Source organism: Orcinus orca, chromosome 4 (assembly GCF_937001465.1).
Source record: "Orcinus orca chromosome 4, mOrcOrc1.1, whole genome shotgun sequence".
Classification (NCBI taxonomy): domain Eukaryota; kingdom Metazoa; phylum Chordata; class Mammalia; order Artiodactyla; family Delphinidae; genus Orcinus; species Orcinus orca.
The window spans coordinates 117,471,841-117,494,394 of NC_064562.1; the positions used below are offsets into that span (position 1 = coordinate 117,471,841).

At 38.7% G+C, this 22,554-nt stretch overlaps 1 protein-coding gene across 1 annotated transcript in view; it reads right to left on the reverse strand.

The window, feature by feature from the left end:
- STX18 (syntaxin 18) overlaps positions 1-22,554 on the reverse strand; it is a 122,540-nt gene that overhangs the window by 75,597 nt on the left and 24,389 nt on the right. The window lies entirely within an intron of this gene.

Consider the following 22,554-nt stretch of genomic DNA (forward strand, 5'->3'; position numbering starts at 1 on the left):
TACAATATGATGTTTAGTAAAAACAAAATATCAACGTTCTATTAGAAGCGTAGTTGGAATAACTTCATTTCCCATCTGCTTTTAACCTTATACATGCAAGAACTTATGAAAGATAAGAGAGCCCCATTCTCACAGAAGACACAGGAACTGGAAAGAGCTTTATGGGCTTTCAACCTCATTGTATATTTTTAACTCTACTCCCTCTTGTGCAAAAAAATCAAGGTAAATATATACTCTTTCCTTGTACCTCCTTAACTCCGTATCCGATGGTGGCTCCTTTAGGACTGTATCCAACAGGCAAAGCTTTACATTGGGGTCAGACACTGGAGGCCTGCAAAGTTGCTTTGAGAGTTCCATAACGCATATAAGAGTACACTGAGGTGACAGTGCAAACGCTATGAAGCAGAAGGTAATAATAATCACAGTAGTAAGAAAGCATTTATTAACCACCAAACTGTACACCAGTACAGAATGAGTAATCCACACAGAGACTGCATCTGGGCTCACAGCGTGCCCTTGGTCAAGTCGCTTCTTTATGCTTCAGTTTCCTCGCTTGCAAAATGAAGGGACTGCATTCGCTGATCCTGAAGGTCTATTTGAGCTCCAAAAATTCCATGACTTCTTGCATTTGACTGAAAGCTGAACAGCACATTTTCCAGCGATTTTTCATATTCAAAACCGTGCTTACTTTACAAAGAAAGAATTCAGCGTTTATTTTTGATTACCTACTACAGGACAGAGCATAGCCCATATTTTTACATATCTCATTTAATCTTCCTATTAATCCTCTAATATTATCACCTTTACAATTTTACAGCTAAGAAAACTGAGGCTCAGATACGCTAGAGTTGGTCAAATTAGATCTGCCCAATTAACTATCCATGCTCTTTCCATACATCATGGGATCTCCCCTGATTCAAAGTGACAACAGTACACTGAGGCGTCCACAGAGGGATTAACAATCAAGTGCTGTGTATGCGTACAACGCTGTGCTGGGCACAGGGAAGGCTACACACAGGGAGGAAGGATGTCCTTGTCCCCAGGGGCCCTGCGTTAGAGAGCCAACCCATAAAGCTGTATGCCATTAATTGCAAAAGGCCATTAAAAACCCTACATATGTCATGAAATCAGGGGAAGAAAAGGGTCTGGTGGACTAGAAAAACAGGGAGACAGTGACCTTGAAAAGTGAGAAGAAGGAAGATTTGATTGGTTTCAAGTAGGGCCAGGTAAAACGTCTCTCTTTATCCCTTGGCACTCTTGGCAAGCTCTCCAGATGGGTCTAATGGACAAGCAGGCTGAGAACCACTGATGGGGGCAGGGTGGGGGACAGTAAAGCGGACTCTGCACTCAGACTGCCTGGATCCAACACAGGCTCTGACAGTCACTAGCTGTGGGGGTGTGCCCAGATTACTTAACCTATCTTTGCCTCAGTTTCTTCTTTTGTAAAAATGGGGACATACCACACATATATGAGGGTGAAATGGGTTATTTTCTGCTCAGAAAAATACCTGGCATACAACAAGTACTATGCAAAGACTGGAAGGCCTTGAATGCCCAGTGAAGGAATTTCTGTAAGCCAACGGTGTTAAGTGTTCTTTTACAGATGGTGCTGACAGAAGAAGACGACTTTCTTTCTTTCTCTTTTCTTTCATATTAAAATTGTACGTTTAAATACAAAAAATAAATGGTAGCCTTATGTTAGTCCAGGTCCAGGTCCAGCTCCCCAACCCCATGTCTGAATTTTTAAACAGGAAAAAAGAAACACATAATAACATTCATTTTCAGGTAAAATAATCTGTTGAGTTAACTGCAACAAAATTTTTTAAAAAAGGAGGATCTCACAGTATCCTAGTATAAGGAGATGGAACGAGTTAAAATGGATATGAGAGTTAAAATAAAATGACATAGTACAGTGGGCCTGTCAACTACACACTACGGGCTCTAAAAACTGTCCACGTCTGAAATATTGGGATGGTAAATGAGAACATCTATGATTATCAGATCATGTGATATTTTTATCCTACAGTTGAATTATATTTCATTAAATAAGTGTACCTTCATCAAGATCTCTTTGTCATATACACTTTCAAAACCAAGATTTCTCTCTTTTTTTTCATTTATTCTTTACATTCCCAAGAGAAAGGTAAAGCAAATAATATAAGATCTTCAATATCAAGATGAAGAAACCGAGTCAGAGCACTGCCCAACACCGCCATTAAGTGAGATAAACTCTGATTTCCTTTTTAAACATCTAATGATGAGTTTGGGTTTTTTTTTTTAATTAATTAATTAATTTATTTTTGGCTGCGTTGGGTCTTTGTTGCTGCGCGCAGGCTTCCTCTAGTTGCAGTGAGCGGGGGCTACTTTTCATTGCGGTGCACGGGCTTCTCACTGTGGTGTCTTCTCTTGTTGCCGAGCATGATCTCTAGGTGTGCGGGCTTCAGTAGTTGTGGCTTGCGGGCTCAGTATTTGTGGCGCACGGGCTTAGTTGCTTCACGGCGCGTGGGATCTTCCCAGACCAGGGCTTGAACCCGTGTCCCCTGCACTGGCAGGTGCATTCTTAACCACTGCGTCACCAGGGAAGTCCCAAACTCTGATTTCTTAAATAGCAACCCCAGTGGTGAGCTAAGGGGGAAAGGAGAGGCCTGGGCAGCAAAATGAAACAGCATCCGAGAGCTGTGAGGCCTCTCACGTCCTGATAACCCCCCGTCACAGGACCGTGGCCGCAGGTCCTGTGTCAGCTACTATGCTCTGAGTCAGTTATGAGATTACGAGAACGTCAGTGTCCTCTTAGGCAGAGCCCTCACAGCTGATCACTGCCTCCCATTGAACTACTCCGGCCAATCCATCAGCGAGCCCTACAGACTCTGTCTGAAATGGCTCCTGAATCCACCCCCTTCTGCTCACCCGTCAGCCTTAACCGTGGAGATGCCTCACTGCTGTCCCTACTTTGCAGGCTCTCCTCTCTCTGATCCACCACCCACACTCCCACCCCACCCACCCAGCTGGCCCAAGCCACAGTAATGGGGGGAGGAGCTGAGGCCTGGGTTACCTGTGCTGTTTAAAAGCAGCAGCTTTGGAGTGTCATTAAAAGCCTCACCAGACTGATGCTGCCTACACAACTGTGGGTAGAAAGACTGACATTTTACCTAAAACCCTTTCCATGTTAAATAACTATAGTACCACAGGTTTGGAGTTAAAAGAAAGAAAAGGAAAAAAACCTACCACCAGCCACATTAAAACATTGTGTCATGCAGGAGACTCAAATTCTGTAAGTCTTAGCACTTAGGGTGTGCAAAGAACAGCTGTTTGAAAGAGGTAGATGAAGGGTGTGGGAAGCAGTGACTTACATGCCTTTTGTGGGAGGCAGGGAGAAGATTCCTTCATACTGCCAAGGCAAATTAGCCTGTATCTGAGAGGACTTAATAGCCAGTGGAAGAATTGGCTTCTTAATGTTCTACACAGAAATGAATTCCATAAAAACAGCATTTGAACCAGTGAAGGACTGTGCTGGTTTCTGAGGACTGTGGTTGGGTCTGCCATCCCAGATCCAGGACCTAGGTTGGCGATGGGAGTGGACGATCACAGACATGCAAGTGTACCATCGCCCAGACGCCCCCTCAGGCTCCACAGCGCAAAGGGAGCCGTGAAGACCACAAGACTCCTCCAACCCCCGCCCCCCAGTATCTGTACCAGAAGGCCTGTCTGGTATGGCTTTAGGAGAGCATGACCTCTGATTTAGTTCTCAGGGGCTCAGGCTGAATTCCCAGGATTACTGCACAATATGCCAATAAAGATCACAGACTTCCAATTTCTAAGATGTTTATGATGAACCATGAGTTGCAGAAAAACTGGGGGGTGGCGGCAGGGGGGAACTAAGGAAAACTAGAAAAAGCTATATCACCACTCAACTTGTTCAGCATCAATCCCCGAGCAGGCCCCAGAACTACAAATGGCACCTTATTATTCTGTGATTAATACCAAAAACATCAACAGATAACAAAACGTCTATTCACACACTCACTAGCACCCATATAACACTCTGCACCGGGCACAGTTTTATTCTGTCTTACAGATACTAACTCACTTAATTCTCCTTAACCTATGAGGTGAATAGTACTATTATCCCTATTTTACATATGAGGAAATTGAGGCACAGAAAGGTTACATACTGTGCCCACTGTCACTCAGCTAACGCAGAGCATAACTAGATTAAAACCCAGTTAATGCGGCTGCAGAATCTCTGCTCTTAACTGATGTCTATACTGCCTATTGCACTAGAATTTATAAGATCTGTAAATTAAAACTGTGTTCACTGGTCCTCAGAGTCACCCTGCCATATCCTCCTGAGATACATCTACTAGGCCTAGAACAAAATGTGTATTGCACCTGATGAGTTAAACGAAGATTAACTTTATCTTCTAAGAATATAAGGAGACAATATGCTATGGTCAGAGATAATGTACTCCTGGGTATTTACATCTGAGGGTATATGGTATATGTCAAAGAAAGGTATGATTACTAGTTACTGTAAATGAACAGATGTTGTATTTTTATACTCATTAAAATTAGTCACATAAAACTTTTGTAACAATACTAACTGGGAAAATCAAACTTTATCACTCTTTTCTATAAAAGGGGAATTCTTGTTCCATAGAACCTCATTGCATATTGTTTTCACCACATAAATTATAACTCGTTTATATATGTCTTCCCTAAATTTGGAAGTTTTCTTTTTCTTTTTAGAACAATTTTTCTCTGGAGGGAAACACTCCCAGGAGCGGCGGGGAGGTGGGGGGGTGGGCAAAAAGAAAACAGATTTGAAGTCACTTTTCTACTTCTCTGCAAAATAATACTGGATAATAAACCCATTAATAATAATAAACCCCAAATAACTATAATATTACTGCCAATATATCAGAAAGGTCTCCCTACTAGACTTACTGTACTTTGAAACACTTAATCTCATCCTTTTTTTTTTTTTTTTGGTATCTTCAATCCTCAATACAATGACTGGCACATAGTCCCGGTATCCCATAAACATCTACTGAATTGCTAAATAAACCTAAGAACGTGTGTTTGGACTATTTAAATCACTGGCCCAATTCAACATCAAAGACTTCACAATCTTTCTAAGAAAAACAGTTTTGTGATACCAGTTCACTGGTACATAACACTATTGTTAGGACAAAACAATCAGGTAATACATAAGCAGGACATTTAGGAAGGATAATAAGAACAATTAGTTTATATCCATAAGGGTATAACTTAGTACTCCAAAGTATTAGGCAAATAGCAAAACATCTTAAATTTTAAGAAAAAGATCTAGGTTTCATATCAGATAAAAAAGAAAAAAGAGAAAAAGATGTGGTCAATGAGAAATGCTAAGCACTGGAAAGACTGTGGCCTTCTCTGAAGGCCTTTAAGAATAAGATACTCGTCATAGGGCTTCAGGTTATTTTTGCAAGAAGACAGAAAGCTCACCTAGGCAGCATTTTCCAGCTCTAGAATTCCTTGGCTATAGCCTATGAGACAAAATGGACAACTAGGCCGCACAGGCAAATGAAGAAAAAAGGTGCCACTTCTTAGCAGGGGGATAGCAATTTGAGGCTATCATGAACTTACATATAACAAACATTTACAAAATTTATCCCAGTGCCTAACAAACTTTCTTCGAAGATCTTTTCTTATTAAACTAAAAACAGTAGCTTTATTAATGCACAACCCATTTCAAATTTGAAACACAACTCTAAGCCATACCTTGTGGACTGGAAAGCCGTAATTGTAATGTGGAATGAGACCAACTGAAATCAATATAAGAAATTTGAAGTAAGTAAATACTTTTTTTTTCCTAGGGGGTTAGTATAAAACGTATGAATTTACAGTAGTAAGAAGTTATTAATTTTAAATTATAAAGTGGAATTATAAAGTGGAATTATAAATTATAAACTGGAATATTCAAAATATTCACAGATTTTTCAAAGAATTTTGAAAGCAAGAAAACCATATCATGCTCTGGAAAGCTTACCTTTTAGAAAAACAGCATTTAATTTGCCCAGCTGCTCGACCATGTTGCACTGCAAAGCCACAGCCACATGGATCCCACCAAGCCCTGCACTGATTATAAAGTTGTCTTTTCAGGTTCACAGATATTACACTGACTGGTTTCTACACAAACATTCATTATTTAATTGCTAACCCAATTTAATTATTAAACCTGAACCAGGTGAGAACAGGAACTGTGTCGAGTTACCTGTATACCAGAATACTCTGGCAAGCAGATTTATGAAAATTTCAACAATCACTGGGCAAAGAATCACTAGTAGCAGAATGTTACCTTCAAGTCAGAAGAATTAACTAGTAGGCACTAAAAACGTATGCTAAATGAAAGAATAAAGGAATGTTCATTCAACAGGGGGAAATGGCTTTTCAAATTTATTTTTTGCCAAATAAAATGACTGTTGATTAATACAGCAGTTACTCGTGTATTTCACCCCACTGCCCACAGTCCAGATGGGTCACTACTCCCACCGTTAGGATCCCAGCCATGGGGGTGAAGGTAGGGCAGCTGTGTGAGACTTAACAGAGCACAAGCATCAGAGACTGTGTATCAATAAGCCTGTCCTCAGTGGGATTTTAAAGTGGGTTTTCCATCACTTGGTATTAGAAAAAATTTTGCCTCTTCAACTACATTTTAAATTTCTTTTTTAATAACCTTATTTTCTGCTAATCAGGGAGAATTTGTGAAATAAGCACAATATAAAGAAAATAAAACCAACCCATAAGATCACCTAGAAATAAACTCTTTTATCACTTTGATGTATTTTCCATTTTATGTATATATATCCTTTATATAATTGGAACCATATTATATGTACAATTTTATATTCTACTTATTTTAATTGACACCATAATGAGCACTTTCTCACATAATTAAAAAATCTTCTAGAAAACTACTTTGATGGCTATATAACATTTCACTGTTTAAATTTACCATAATTTGACTATTTTCCTACCGCCAGATAACTAAGTTGTTTCTTCTGATTTTCCACAGGATAAATTATGCTGTAATGAACATCTTTGTGCTAAACCATACCAGAGTATTTTTGTATACTAAACCTTTATCTGATTTTGTAATTCCTTAAGACAAAGTCTTAAAAGAGGAATTACAAGCTAAAAAGTTACAAACATGTTTAAATCTTGACATATATTGCCAAATGGTTTCCCACACAGGAAAGGAACTATTTGCCTCATACGGCATCCCAGTCCCAGGCACACAGCGGCAGTCCATGAGCAGTACTGCCAAGGCTCCCCTCCCTTTGTTTGCCTGTTCAGAATGACTGCTTTTTAGAACAGTAAACAACACAATTATCTTAATACCATTAAACCCGATTTCTTCTGCCTCAAGTTAGTGATCATTTTCTATATACAGGGCAAAATAAGGCTTCAGTTTCCTCATCTAGAAAATGAGGAGAGTCAGACTAAATGGTCTGTAAGGCGCTTGTGAGTACTAACATTTTACAATTCTTATCTGTCCTTGTGCAGACACCACATGTGTAGGTTCACAGGACACTGACAGGAGAATAAAACGTAACCTATTCACTTAAAGCTGTTCAGCTGTTATTCAATCTTGTTTCTCTTGGAGCAAATCATGAACAATAACTCTGCAAATTGGAAATACTTAAATACAATTGCCATCCTGTTTTATAAAAAGAAAGATTATATTCACTTCTGGTATTTAAGTACATAACCTAGTTTTTGATTTTCAATTCAGGCTCCATAAAACTAGATGCAACAGCTGGAAATTCTGATTCAGAATTTTGACTTCACAGAAAACCAGATGCTATATTGAAGATAAGGTTTCCTGGAGAAGTGCAGCATTTTAAGAGGCAACAGAAAATCTGTATTAGATTTTCTGCAGAAAAACAGAAACCTCCAGGATATTAAGCATTAAGAATCTGCACATTAACAGAAAGATGAAGCTGCCAATCTACAGTTCATATTTCTTAGCAGCAATATAACCTATTTACGTGATGCACGCACACAGACCTTTATTACCCTATAGGTGTAATATGCCTAAAAGTACCTACCAGATACCTCAAAACCACTTGCAGGTAAAAAGAAAACAAATGACAACATTTTTTTAAATCTTTGAAAATTACATTAGGATAAAAAGTACCAAAAAAACATTATTTCAGTGGAGAATTCAAGCAGAACCTTATTACTTGAAAAACAGTAAAAGTTACCTTAAACACTGTAATTGGGAAAACAAAGAAAAAGGATTTAGGGAAAGTGGCATTATTATAAGCTACTGAGTTAAAAAATTTACTTGTAAAAGAACATTTTATTCTTGAAAATTAAAAATGAACTTCATAGCATACAACACTACTCTGGAATAAAAACATTTTCCCTTTTATATCTTTTCAAAGAAAACTGAAAGAGTTAATAGATTTAGAGTCAAATTTTACATGAAAAATTTTTTTCCTGCATCAGTGAAAAAATATTTATTGAGTTCTTACTAGATGTCCTGAGTTGAGGAAATTGTGGTTGGAAAAAAAAAAAAAAATCATAGCTCTTTGCCCTCATGTGTCCTGAAGCAGTAGTCCACACAACAGAGGGATGGGTATCCCTGGAAGCACAGGAGGGACTGCTGTGGCGTATCTGGCACACATAGTTTTAAGGAAGTCTATTTCTAGAGCCTCAACATCTATGTATAACTCTTTTCTGAAGCAGATCTGCCTGTGAATCTGCTGTGACCCACATCCTGCTGGTTCTACTTTCTCACAAACCCTTCACAAGCACCCCTCTCCCACTTCTTAAAGAAAGTCAGAGCTCCACCATACCTGAATCTTCCTATGGTGCACTGTCCTGGACATAAAAACCTCTAACAAAGGGACAATTATAAATTCTGGGAATGACTCTAATGACTGGACAACAAACCCTTTCACAAGTCTGGTGGCGGGGTGGGGGGGGGGTTACAATTTTTCCCACTCAACACAATTAATGGAGGATCTGAGTTGTCAGCTGACAGATCACTTTAAAAAGTTTTGATGACAGTTTGGGCACGTAACTCAGAGGAAGTTCAAAGAACAGAGTGGAGTGCCAGCGCTATAACAAAACTCCTTCCACTTTTGTCCGCTTATGTATGCAAACAAGGTTTCCAAGGTTTCTTGGCTCTTACGTCATAAGAAATGCAAATTAAGAATGTAGTTGATATTGAACACTGTCATAGTCTAGAAAAAAGTAACATTCATCCACTTGCATATGATCTAGTTAAAAAAATCTGTTGCCTTAAGAGACTTTTCACCTCAAATAACATATTTTTTGTTTTAATCCATGTATATTGGTAATAGTTGCAAAGGTAACTCAACACAGAATAATTCAACAGAGAACAATTACAGCCTTTTGTTCATCACTGGAAATACCTTAAAAATTAAATTTCTACTTGCATACCTATTTTTGTTGCAAAGAAGTATAAGAGAATGAGCGATAAAAGATTTTCAACAATAATGAGGGATAGGATAATATTATGTGGGGGAAGTGAAATGGAGTTTACGGAGAAAAAGGAAGACTGTAAAATTTATGACTATAAAAAAGATTTTTTAAGGGTTTTGTTTTTTTTCAACAAATGATGGTATCAAATATAGTATTTAGATTCCAATGGATACATTTAAAAGAATGATCAAAAGTTTAACTTTAAAATGTCAAGTTTTATAGTATGCTGGAAATGATATCCTTTGCAACTATTTAAACTTAAAATGAAAAATTATAGATGTCAGCTTGAAATATATGTATGAGGTTACTTAGTTTTTTTCAAAATTCTTTTAAAGGACAAATAAACAAAAATATTTAAAAGTCACTGGTTTATGGGCTGGTAGGGTGAAAAACACTGAACATACATAACTGTAAATAATTACACAAAGTTCTGTGAAGTAAAAACATAGGGATACTATAAAAGCATAAAATAGAGGCACCCAACCTACTCTGGGGTGAGGGGCAGAGAGGGTTTCTGCCATGAAAGGTAAGCCTCAAGAGGATAAGGATTGTATCTGTCTTATTCATTCTTATATTCCCAGAGTCTAGAATGAATGAGCGAAGGTGATGCTTGAACTAAGAAATAAATAAATTAGCCTGGCAAAGAGAGTGGGAGGAAAAGTGTTTCAGACAGAGGGGACAGCATGTATAAAGACTATGAGGCAGAGGACAGCATGAAATGTTCAAGGAACCAAGCTGTATCATTCCAGGCTTTACAATCTATATTAGAGATTTTTTTTTCCTAAAGAGGTAACTGGAAGGAAATATTTTAATCAGGGAAGTGACCTAATTAGGTTTACTTTTAATATATTATCTCTCAGAAAACAAAAACAAAAACAAAAACCTGCTGCTAATCAGTAAGAAGAGGGAACTCATTCATTCATCCATCAAATATTAACTGATTATCTGTTTTATGCCAGGTACTATATTAGGCACTGAGGGTACAGAAGTAATCAAACAATGAAACCCTGAGAACTTGTAACCCATCAAGAAGTGTTTAAGAGAGTGAAAAGACAAACTAACTGGGAGACTAAGAGAAAATACTTGCAAATCACACATCTGACAAAGGACTTGTATTCAGAACATGTCAAGAACTCTCAAACTTCACGCTAAGAAAACAAACAACTCAGTTTTAAAATGGGCTAAAGACTTGTACAGACTCCTCACTAAAGAAGGCAAACAGACACATGAAAGCTGTTCTACATCATTAGCCATTAGGGAAATTCAAATTAATAATGAAATATCACTACACACACACCCATTAGCTAAAATAGCTAAAATAAAAAATACTGACAATACCAAGTGCTGGTGAGGATGTGGAGCACCTAGACCTCTCACGTATTGCTGGTGAGAATACAAAATGTACAGCCACTGTGAAAAACAAGTTAGCAGTTGTTGTTTTTTTTAAACAGCCATATTGAGATATAATTCATACAGCATACAATTCACTCAGAGTGTGCTATTCAGTGGTTTCTAGTATATTCACAAGTTGTGCAACCATCACTTCAATCAATTTTAGAATATTTTCATCACCCCAAAGATCCCATATTCATTGACAGTCACTTCCTGTATCTCCCCAACCCTCCCAGCCCTAGGCAACCAACCTACTTTCTGTCTCTACCGATTTCTCTCTTCTGGACATTTCATACAAATAGAATCATACAATATGTGGCCCTCTGTGACTGGCTTCTTTCATTTAGCATGTTCTCAAGGCTTATCCATGTTGTAATAAGTATCAGTACTTCATTACTTTTTATTGCCAAATAATATCCACTGTACAGATATAGCATATTTTATTTACCCATTCCTCAAGTTGATGGACATTTGGATTATTTTCACTTTTTTTTTTTTTTTTCTGTACGTGGGCCTCTCACTGTTGTGGCCTCTCCCGTTGCGGAGCACAGGCTCCGGACGCGCAGGCTCAGCGGCCATGGCTCACGGGCCCAGCCGCTCCGCGGCATGTGGGATCCTCCCGGACCGGGGCACGAACCTGTGTCCCCTGCATCGGCAGGTGGACTCTCAACCACTGCACCACCAGGGAAGCCCTATTTTCACTTCTTGATCATTGAATAATGCTGCTAAGAACATTTGTGCACAGGCAGTTTTTTCTAATAACATTAAACATATAGTTATCATACGACCTAGCAATCCCACTCCTGGCTATCTGCCCTAGAGAAATGAAACTTTATGCTCACACAAAAACCTGTACACAAATATTTGTAGCAGCTCTTTCCATAAGTGTCAAAAACTGGAAATAACCCAAATGTCCTTCAACAAGTGACAGATAACCATGATACCTGCATATAATAAACTACTACTCAGCAACAAAGAAGGAAGGAACTATTAATAAACACACATCTTAAATGAATCTCAAGGGCATTATATTCACTAAAAGAAGTCAGTTTCAAAGGGTTACATACAACATGATTCCATTTACATAAAATTCTCAAAAAAACAAAACTATAGCAAGGAAGAACTAGTTGTGTAGGGGGAGGGGGGTGGGGGGTGGCTACAAAAGGATAACATGAGGGAGATTTTGTAGGTGATGTAACTGTTCTGCATCCTGACTATAAAATGGTTACACCAAAAGAGAATATATATATGTATATATATATGTGTATATATATATATATATATATGTATATATATACACATATGTATTACAATTCATTGAACTGTACAGCAGAAAGGTCAATCTTATTGTATGTTAATTTTTAATTAAAATTAAGAAAAAAAAGAAGCCAACTAGAAAGATATACACTGACTCTCCTAGCACCTTATGCTCCAGCCTGGAAAGTAAGCATTCCGTATCTACTGTGTGCTTATCGTCTAGCAGCTACTGTGCCAGTGAGCTGACCACAGAACAAATGACTTTGGCCATCCTAACACAGATGTAAAAGTCCAAATATAGGGTGTCTTTTAATTTAAATACTAGCTGGCCTCCCACGACTGCTTAGGAGAATTATGAATTATCATCAAATAAATGTATCATGGCTGATACTCCTTCTAGAGCGTAAGATGCATTATAGAAATGCCCAGGTGAAAAACACCTGCTTTTAGGACTTTTAACTTGGGGCTCGTATCCCAAACCACTGTTGTTTTGCTTTTGTTTTTTGTGTGCTCATGGTGTCTTAAGAGCCTGTCACTTGGGCCTCTCCATTCCCTGCTGAAGCTGCTCCAGAAGAAACCTGCCTCTTTTGACTGCCCTTTCTCATCTCTCATTTATGCTACGGAGCCTATATTTTACTTACGTCATCCCAAACATAAGCTCTGAATTTGGTGTAAATCCAAGAAGTTTTGGTGTTGCAGTCAGAAACAGAAAGAAACATCACTTTAATTATGTAGGTTGTATATACGAAATTTGTTATTTTGAAGCAAAGACTGAGCCCGACACTTCAGGAGACCAGAAGTAGTAGATCCCAAAATACCAGGGCCATTCTGAAGTCAAGAAGAAGAAGCTGGTTTGTAACAAAAACTGAATTAAACTTGGGAGTCAGAAGATCCCAATTTGAATGATCCTGGCTCTGCTTACAATCTAGCCAGATTCTAGACAGATAAACAATAAATATAATAAATATGTTAAAAACATATAATAATAAACAGTAGTAAGTCTGTTAATAAAGTATATTTGATGGTGATAAATGTTATGGGGGAAAAAAAAGAAAAAGTAGAGTAAGGAAAGGGAAATCTAGGTAGAATGTGGAGGAAGAGATGAATTATAATTTTAAATAGAGTGGTCAGGATGGCCTTATTGAGAAGATGACACGTAAGGACATGCTTAAAGGAGCGGAGGTAAGAGTCATCCAGACAGATATCTGGGGGAAAGCATTACAAGTCCAGGGAACAAGTACAAAGGCCCTAAGACAGGAGTAGACCTAGCATATGTGATGAAAAGCAAGGACAGCAAAGGTCTACTGGACCTCTGAGCACAGATGTCAGGTAGGTAATCCAACGTAGAGTTTGAAAGAGAAGTTGGAGCTGGAAATAAAAATTTAGGAGTTAATGGAATTCAAATAGAGCTGTGCGGTTAGATAAGACAACCATTCATTGTTCTTTGAACAAACACTTAATGAGTGCCTATGTGTCAACCAGGGCAGGGAGAGTGGAAAAGAGAGAGACAGAGAGAAAGACAAAACAAAGGAGCGAGAGAAATTTAGCCTCACAAAATGCTCTGCAGTTCATCTGTAGTTTTAACCAGAGCAATGGGGGAGGCCAGGGGGAAAGAAACTGAGAGAGAATTCCCCATCACAGTTTTTAAAAAACATTAGTCAAAGAAAGTTACAAAAAAAAAAAAGATTTAGTGAAAAATGTAAGAAACATTAAATCTGATTCTTAATCTAGGAGATTAACTGCAGGACCGTGCTCAACACCTCAAATTCTCGTTGTTAAGTCATCACTAACATTCTTTTCATCAATTTTTCATTGAGAAATTCATGTATATGAGTCTGAAGATGAATCAGAGGTACCTTGCTTTCTGATAGTTTCAAAGAGGAATTTTGCTTGCCCAGCCCATGTTAACACAGATGCTGGCAGCTCCTTGTGGTAGCCATGCTTGATCAAGACCACTGTAAGACAGTGTGTTATTATTCCACATAGTTATTCCTAAAAATGGATATATTTCATCCCTTATATAGGAGCTGAATGTAAATCTCAAAAGAAATCTTAGGGAGGACAGCATAATTTTGATGCAATCCTAGTAGCAATTTATGAACAGATTTTGCTTCAAAAGTTCTCAAGTTCAGAATATATGTTGCTTAGGTACCCAAGAAAGGCTCCAAAGGTCCATTTGAACAATGTGTGTAGGTGTGGTAGGTGAATTCAATAGTCCCTCTAAACCTGAGTGATGGGATATCTGTTCATTAGGTCAGCTTTGTGCTGAAAAATCTTAAATATGGAACTAAAATGTGTACCAATAAGCAAACAACACTCACAATTAGCTCATGTGCACCCCTAGATTAGTTAAGGTTCTCTTGAACAGCAACTGCTTCTAGCTAGCATTCCAAAAAAGGGGATACTAAGGTTATCCAACAAGTTTGAAAAAGGGGTTAAAATTCAGGGTTTATCACACTAAGCCCTATAGAAATTTTGAGCCAGATAACTCTTTGTTGTAGGGGCATTATTCTGGGAATGGGAGCTGTCCTGTACATTGCAGGATGGCTTAGCAGCATCCCTGGCCCCTACCTACTAGATGCCAGGGCAGGCCCCTAGCAGTGACAAGCAAAAAGGTCTCCAGACATTGCCAAAATCCCCTGGAGGCAAAACTGCCACCAGTTGAGAGCCACTGGTTTAATGCCAAAACATGGGAAGGGCAAAGATCCAGCTGGACCTCTGAAACAATTGGAAGTGGGTATTTAAAACTCCTCTGTGAGTCTGCCTAAAGGTTTATCAATTTTGTTTATGTTTTCAGAAAACCAGCTCATAGTTTCATCCATCTTTTCTATTGTTTGTTTTCGTCTCTATTTCCTTTACTTCCTCTCTGATCTTTATTATTTCCTTCCTTCTGCTGACTCGGGGCTTGTTCTGTTCTTTTTCTAATTCCTTTAAGTGTAAAGTTAGGTTGTTCATTTGAGATTTTTCTTGTTTCTTTTTTTAAAATTTTTATTTATTTATTTATTTATGGCTGTGTTGGGTCTTCGTTTCTGTGCGAGGGCCTTCTCTAGTTGTGGCAAGCGAGGGCCACTCTTCATCGCGGTGCGTGGGTCTCTCACTATCACGGCCTCTCTCATTGCAAAGCACAGGCTCCAGACGCGCAGGCTCAGTAACTGTGGCTCACGGGCCCAGTTGCTCCGCGGCATGTGGGATCTTCCCAGACCAGGGCTCGAACCCGTGTCCCCTACACTGGCAGGCAGATTCTCAACCACTGCGCCACCAGGGAAGCCCTTTGTTTCTTGAAGTAGGCCTGTATCGCTATAAAGTTCCCTCTTAGAACTGCTTTTGCTGCATCCCATAGATTTTGGAAAGCTGTGTTTCTATTTTCATTTGTCTCAAGCTGTTCTCTGATTTCCTCTTTGATTTCTTCATTGACTCATTGGTTTTTTAGTAGCATGTTGTTTAGTCTCCATGTATTTGTGTTTATTCCAATTTTCTTCCTGTAATTGATTTCTAGTTTTATATCGTTGTGGTCAGAAACATGCTTGATATGATTTCATTCTTCTTAAATTTGTTAAGACTTGTTTTTTGTGGCCTAACATGTGATCTATCCTGGGGAGTGTTTCACATGCACTTGAAAAGAATGGGTATTCTTCTGTTTGTGGATGGAATGATGCTCACCATCAGGGAAATGCAAATCAAAACCCCAATCAGATGTCACCTCATACCTGTCAGAATGACTATCATCAAAAAGATAGGAAATAACAAGTGTCTGTAAGGATGCGGAGAAAAGGGAGCCCTCGTGCACTACTGGTAGGGATGTAAACTGGTGCAGCCACTGTGGAAAACAGTATGGAGGTTCCTCAAAAAATTAAAAATAGAACTACCATACGATCCAGCAATTTCATTTCTGGGTATTTATCCAAAAAACCAAAAACACTAAATCAAAAATATATATGCAAAAACAAAAGATACATGCACCCCAATGTTCACTGCAGCATTATTTATAATAGCTAAGACATGGAAGCAACCTAAGTGCCCATTGACAGATGAATGGATAAAGATGTGATACACACACACACACACACACACACACACACTCACACACAACGGAATGCTACTCAGCTGTAAAAGAGAAAGAAATCTTGCCATCTGCGACAATATAGATGGACCTAAAGGGTATCTCATGCTAAGTGAAATTAAGTCAAACAGAGAAAAACAAATACTGTATGTTTTCACTTACATGTGGAATCTAAAAAACAAATGAACAAATATAACAAAACAGAAACAAACTCACAGATACAGAGAACAAACTAGTGGTTGCCAGAGGGCAGGAAGGTGGCGGGAGGGGTGAAATAGGTGAAGGGAATTAAGAGGTACAAACTACTGGTTATAAAATAAAGAAGTCACGGGGATATAATGTACAACACAGGGAATATAGTCAATAATATTAAAGTAACTTTGTATGGTGCGAAATCTCTAACGATATCAAATCACTGTGTTGTATACCTGAAACTAATAGGATAAGTAAACTATACTTGAATTAAAAATAAATTAATTTTTAAATTATAGAGCTCCCTTGATTTCTAATCCCTTTTCTTCTCTGATTTTCAGCTTTAATTCTCTCACTGCAGCTCAGCAATGGGAACATGGCCACCAACAGCTCCTTTTATTTGTTAAAATCCAGGCCACTGGACAAAGAATCACTCTTTTCTCAAATTGCAATTTTTAAGAAATCTTAGGGAAGGATTCTTATTGTCCTGATTTGAGTCTGATACCTACCCTTTGTGTGTGACCTGGAGGATGTTACATGGAAACACAGCAGCTTCTGCTGAAAATACCAGTTTGAAGTCAGAGACGGTATCAGTTCCCAAAAGGAGGAAGGTGCTTACTGTTGATAGAAGGGTGGTTTGGGACAAAAAATATAATAGACATCCACCACAACCATTTAATATGGAATAGTAAGCATAACACAGAGCAAATAGTCAGGAAAATAATATTTCTTCATAATATTGAACTTGATTTTCTACATTTGAGGCACGTCTGTGAGTTAGGTATTCCGGGCAGCATCTGAGTCCACTGAGAGACCATTATAATTTTTAGGTAAGTGGGCAGGCAGAGTACATAACATCTATGCTTGGCTGTTTTGTCTCTGATGTATTTTAAAGTGAATTTCTGGATGATACATTTAAGTAATCCACAGATGAAATTTTGGAATATTACTATTACTGTAATATTACTGTCCACAGGCAGACATGACAAAGGACTGACAGTTGGTATGCTTTGTGGGCTACTAGCAAAATATACTTTTAACATGTGACTCTGCCTAAGTCAGCGGAAGACCATAATTGAACAACCATTGCCCAATTTGTGGGCTAACAGAAAACCAAATGTTTGCCTTGAAACTTTCCAACTGGGTTCAAGAATAAAATCCAGGAATATGATAATATACACATCAAATGGGCATGAGTGCATTCAATTCAAAATTTAAGGAAGGAAGCAGTCTAAGTTTAAAATTTTTTTAAATTTTCCCAAATACTAAGAGGAGACAGGAGACAGGAAATCTTTCCCTGGTTCTCCCATTAGCAAATCCCAGAAATTATATTCCATGTTAATTTAGAAGCACCTGCACCTTGAGAGTAAGATCAGAAAGAGCCTAGCTCCCAAATCTCAGCTTTAGGCACACCAGAGCTCTCAGGATTTCCATTCATCTGTTATCCCACAGAAGTAGGCTCAAACACCTGACTGCAACTTATCCCAGAAGAAGCACCCCTTTGCAGAGCCAGGAGCCAGTCATAATCAAGGGAAGGACAGAGAAAAAGGCTTGAAGCAGTAGAGGAAAGCGTAGGGGGTTTCAACCTGCAGAGTCATCTCCGTCAGCGTCACGGAGGTTGGGGCCTCTCCCCTCGGTTCTTGAATCTTACTGTGTTAGTGTCAGTTTTAGGGGCTACATTCACCAGCAACACACAGTAATACTAATATTTTCAAAGTTCATCAGTAGATTACTTAAATATGACACCTTGGAAATCTCTAAAATTCCAAGCTTAGTAAAAATCACATTTCTACATTTTAAACAGACACCCAACAAAAAGGAATAACCAATGAGATTCTTAACCCTCTGATGAGGAAAAAAGTACCCCAGCACTCACATCCTCACTGCAAAGCCAGAGGTCTGCGGTGTCTCTGTGCTAACGCAGTAATAACGTGCTAGTTGGCTGCGATTAGACAACCATAAACTTCTATCTTTTCTTATAAAAGACTGATGTTCAATCATTGCTTTTATAAATGCCATAGTTTCTTTTCATTTCAACCTGAGGGCAGGACTGTGATAAAGACATTGAGGATCTGGAAGAAACCCATGCATGAGTCACTACTGGAGGAAGGACTGTACGATTCCAGCTTCCACTGAGGGAGAGAATCCAGCCTAAAGGAGACATGATGATCAACCCTCAGCCTTCAAAATCCATGAGGCCAGGACTTGTACGTTATGATGTCTCTGCATCAAGCAGCACCCTGAAAGTGCTCAAAAACTGTTTACTGAGTGGTCACTGCTGCAAGGCTTCTCTATAAATCAGGAAGACTTGTAGATACACAAATCAAAGAAATGTTTCTCAATCTTTTCACTGCAGATGGGGAAAGCAGTTGCATAAATATTATCATAAGTAAAGCAATCAATTTGTCAAGCACAGCAACAGACAGTGCAGCGTGAATGGAAAACAGATCTCATGAATGAAATTCATTCTATCATTGTTGTCATTTAAAAAAATTTAGAGTGAGAAATAAAGTTCTTTCAGCTATTTGGTTATGGCAGAAAGAGAGAGCTTCAATGTTATTTAGATGTGATTTCTACTACCTTTTAAAGATCTTTCACTCCTGTCTTTCAATACTAAGAACCCTGAATGGATGGTCCACTTTGTCCCGATTTTTCAAGACATTCATATATTTAATCTTAAGCCCTTCCAACCTGGCTTCTCTTAACTAACTCTTCAATGAAATTATTCTCTACATGATAACCAATTAACATGGTCAAACCTCCTGGTTTTCCTCTGTTGCATGATACTTAACCAATTATTTATTTAATCGAAATTCTCTCTTCCTTGGGATCCAGGATATTCCGATCTGTATCCTCTACTCTCTGAGGGCATGTCTCAGGAATTATCCTTAGCTCCTGACTAAAGGAGCACCCCGTAGCACCTTTCTCCTCTGAACTTGAACTGTGGAATATACATACATCATATACGGCAGAGTACGCAGGAAATGTTGCATGTGTTTTGCAGAGTGAACGTTCTGCTCCCACACTCAATGCTCAGTGTTCCCTCCTCCACTTGGCGTTCTCATGCTGCCCTCACACAGCGTGAGCCACCCAAATTACTCCAGCAACTCCTTAATATTTTCCATTATTTTTACTGATACACACAATCAAGTATATTTGTTTATGAATGCCTATCTTTATGGCCCAGTGGCCCTATGTGGTCTATTTAATAAAAGCTAATATTTACTGAGCATTATTATGAGCCAGATGCTATTCTAAGTTTTTACACACACACACACACACACACACACACACACACACACACACACACACACACACACAGACAACCCTATGAGACAGGTACGATTATAATCCCCATTTCACAGATGAGAAAACTGATTCACACAGAGGTAAAGTAACTTGCTTGGTCGCACAGCTAGAAAGTGCCACAGCTGGGGCTTAAAACCCGGGCAGACTGGATTCCAGCCTCTCTGGTCTTAACCACCGGACCGTACTGCCTTTATATCAGCCCAATGTTTTAGATATTATCTATGTCAGTTAAGGATTTATCTTTGATTGCATTTTTTTATATCTTTCATTTGATTCACTATATTCATTCAACAATTGCATTTCTACTATGACCACACACTGTGGACTGAAAATCAAACAGGATGTGGCCAGTGCCTTTAAGAAGCAAAAATGGGGAAGACAAACAGCCAACAGCTGCAGTGAGTCCAATAAGTGATATAACAAAACTATGGGCTGCATCGTTTTAATCAATGAACAAACCAATAGTTCTCTATGTGTCCAGAATGTCTATAAAGATAAAACTTATATTTTCAAACAATCTTGATGTGCCAGAAAGAACATAAGAGTTTAGAGTGCCAAAACCCTGATCTGAATTCTTGTCCTGCTGCTTTGGGGTTCATGACTCAGTCAAGTCAACTTGGGTTCTCTGAAGCTCACTGTCTCTTATCTCTAAAACAGGGAGGCCTTCCTAAAAGGATTGTGAGAATTGAGCGAAAACGACTGGCAGACTGGAACGCTTTAAAGAAATACTAGCTATTATTCACACACTTAGACCTCATGTGAGCCCTATAACAACACAGCCTAAAAGACTAACTGCTCCATATCAACAGATCATAAAGCAATGTCCTCAACCATAAAAACAACTTTGCCAAGGTTATGTTCAATTAAGTGCAAATATCGGGTAAGTACAAGTATACAAGAGGAGATGTAGCTTAGAGCAACAGTGTTTCTGAGGAGTGTATCACTTTGTAAAGAGGAGAGAAATTGGCTGGCTGAAAGGAAAATGGTGGGGGGTATTCAGGGCAGGGTACCAGCATGGCCAGAGTCATTTGGTGAGAGAAATAAGATCTATATGAGGAAATGGCACAAAAAGAAAAGGAGAGAAAGACTAGCATTGGGTTAAGAGGGGCTTGGATGATCTGAGAAAGAATATGGATATGGTGACTAAGCCAGGGAGAATGGGATGAAAGTAAGGCAGACAGTGCATTCATCCATCATTCAGCCAACAAGGAGCGAATGCCTGCCACAAGCAACATTGTGTTTAATGGTGGAATACAACAGAACATAGCACACATCCAGCCTTTGAGCTGAAAGGGCTTACAGTCCAGTGGGAGTGGCATTAAACAGGTTAATAAACAAATATAAAAATCCAAACCAGGCTAAGTGCCATGAAGGAGGTAGCTTCAGTGGCCCAAACATCGCATAATGAAGTGGGAACTAGGGGGGAGCGCTGGCCTAGGAAAAACTGGGTGGAGATAGAAACAAGAACATTTTAAATGGATTAGATAAGGGAGGGAATGAGACAGGATCCAAAGGGTCTCTCAAGTTCCTACTTAGACTAATATTTCACTTTCTCTGTGAAGATCCTAAGAAGCATGGGGACAGGAAAGGTAAAGATATCATACTATTCTAGTCTAACTAAGCAAATGCCTCACGGAAATATTAAGCATAAGGTACTTGTAACTCTCTTTAGGTTTCATTTTCCCCATATAACTCTCAGAAAGTTCATTCATGCAACCAAATACCCTCCCCTATGACAGAAACTTTAAAACTTCCCTAGAATGGTGAGACCTAAATGAACTTAAAACAAAACAAACAACAACAACAAAAAACCCAAAACACCATTCTGGGAATGGTCATAAAGTTTCTAGAAAAATTCATGGTTCAATATGCAATGATGACATCCAATAAATACCTCAAAACATTGGTTTCCAATGCTAATTAGAATGTGAATGACATGAATACTAAATAATGGGGAAAAAAGAGCTTTGGCTATTGCATAAGCATTCTAAAAACTGTAGTCATCGGGGCTTCCCTGGTGGCGCAGTGGTTGAGAATCCGCCTGCCGATGCAGGGGACACGGGTTCGTGCCCTGGACCAGGAAGATCCCACGTGCCACGGAGCAGCTGGGCCCGTGAGCCATGCCCGCTGGGCCTGAGTGTCCGGAGCCTGTGCTCCTTAATGGAAGAGGCCACAGAAGTGAGAGGCCCGTGTACCACAAAAAAAACAAAAAAACAAAAACAAAAAACCGTAGTCACCTTTTGTTTTTCTTGTGTTTTAAGAAAAACCTGAAGTTCCAAGATTCCTGGATAAAATTTAAATATTTTGAACCGTCAGAGCAGTGGTTAATTCTCACACAAAGATTCATCAAATCATAAACTGACTTGAAGAGAAATGGTTTGAAGTGGATTTTGAACACTATACACTGTATCTTATAATGGATACCAGCCTGATGAGCAAATGCAATAAAAAATGTGCAAAGAGAAAAACAACTGTAAAATATATTTGATAAAAGAGACAGATTTGTTTTAGCAGTTTACATGTATTTTTAAAAACATCTTATTAAGTGTACAAAGCAACTGAAAATTACCTTAACTATAGCTTTCTAAGTTTAAGGGCAAATAAATTATTTTTTCCTAGCACATAAAAAAGAGTTATAGTCAGCAGCAACATTTTAAAGGCTACTTTAAAAAAATACTACTCACAGGTATAATCCCCTCCCCCACCCCATGCAGTCTTTTCTCCAGTGCAAATTATTGATTTGCAGACAAAGTATTCAGAAAACACACATCTGATTATAGCATAAGCTATCAATGACACAAAAGCTTTTGTGATGAGAAAAGGCAATATCTCAAATCTAAGAAGGGAAA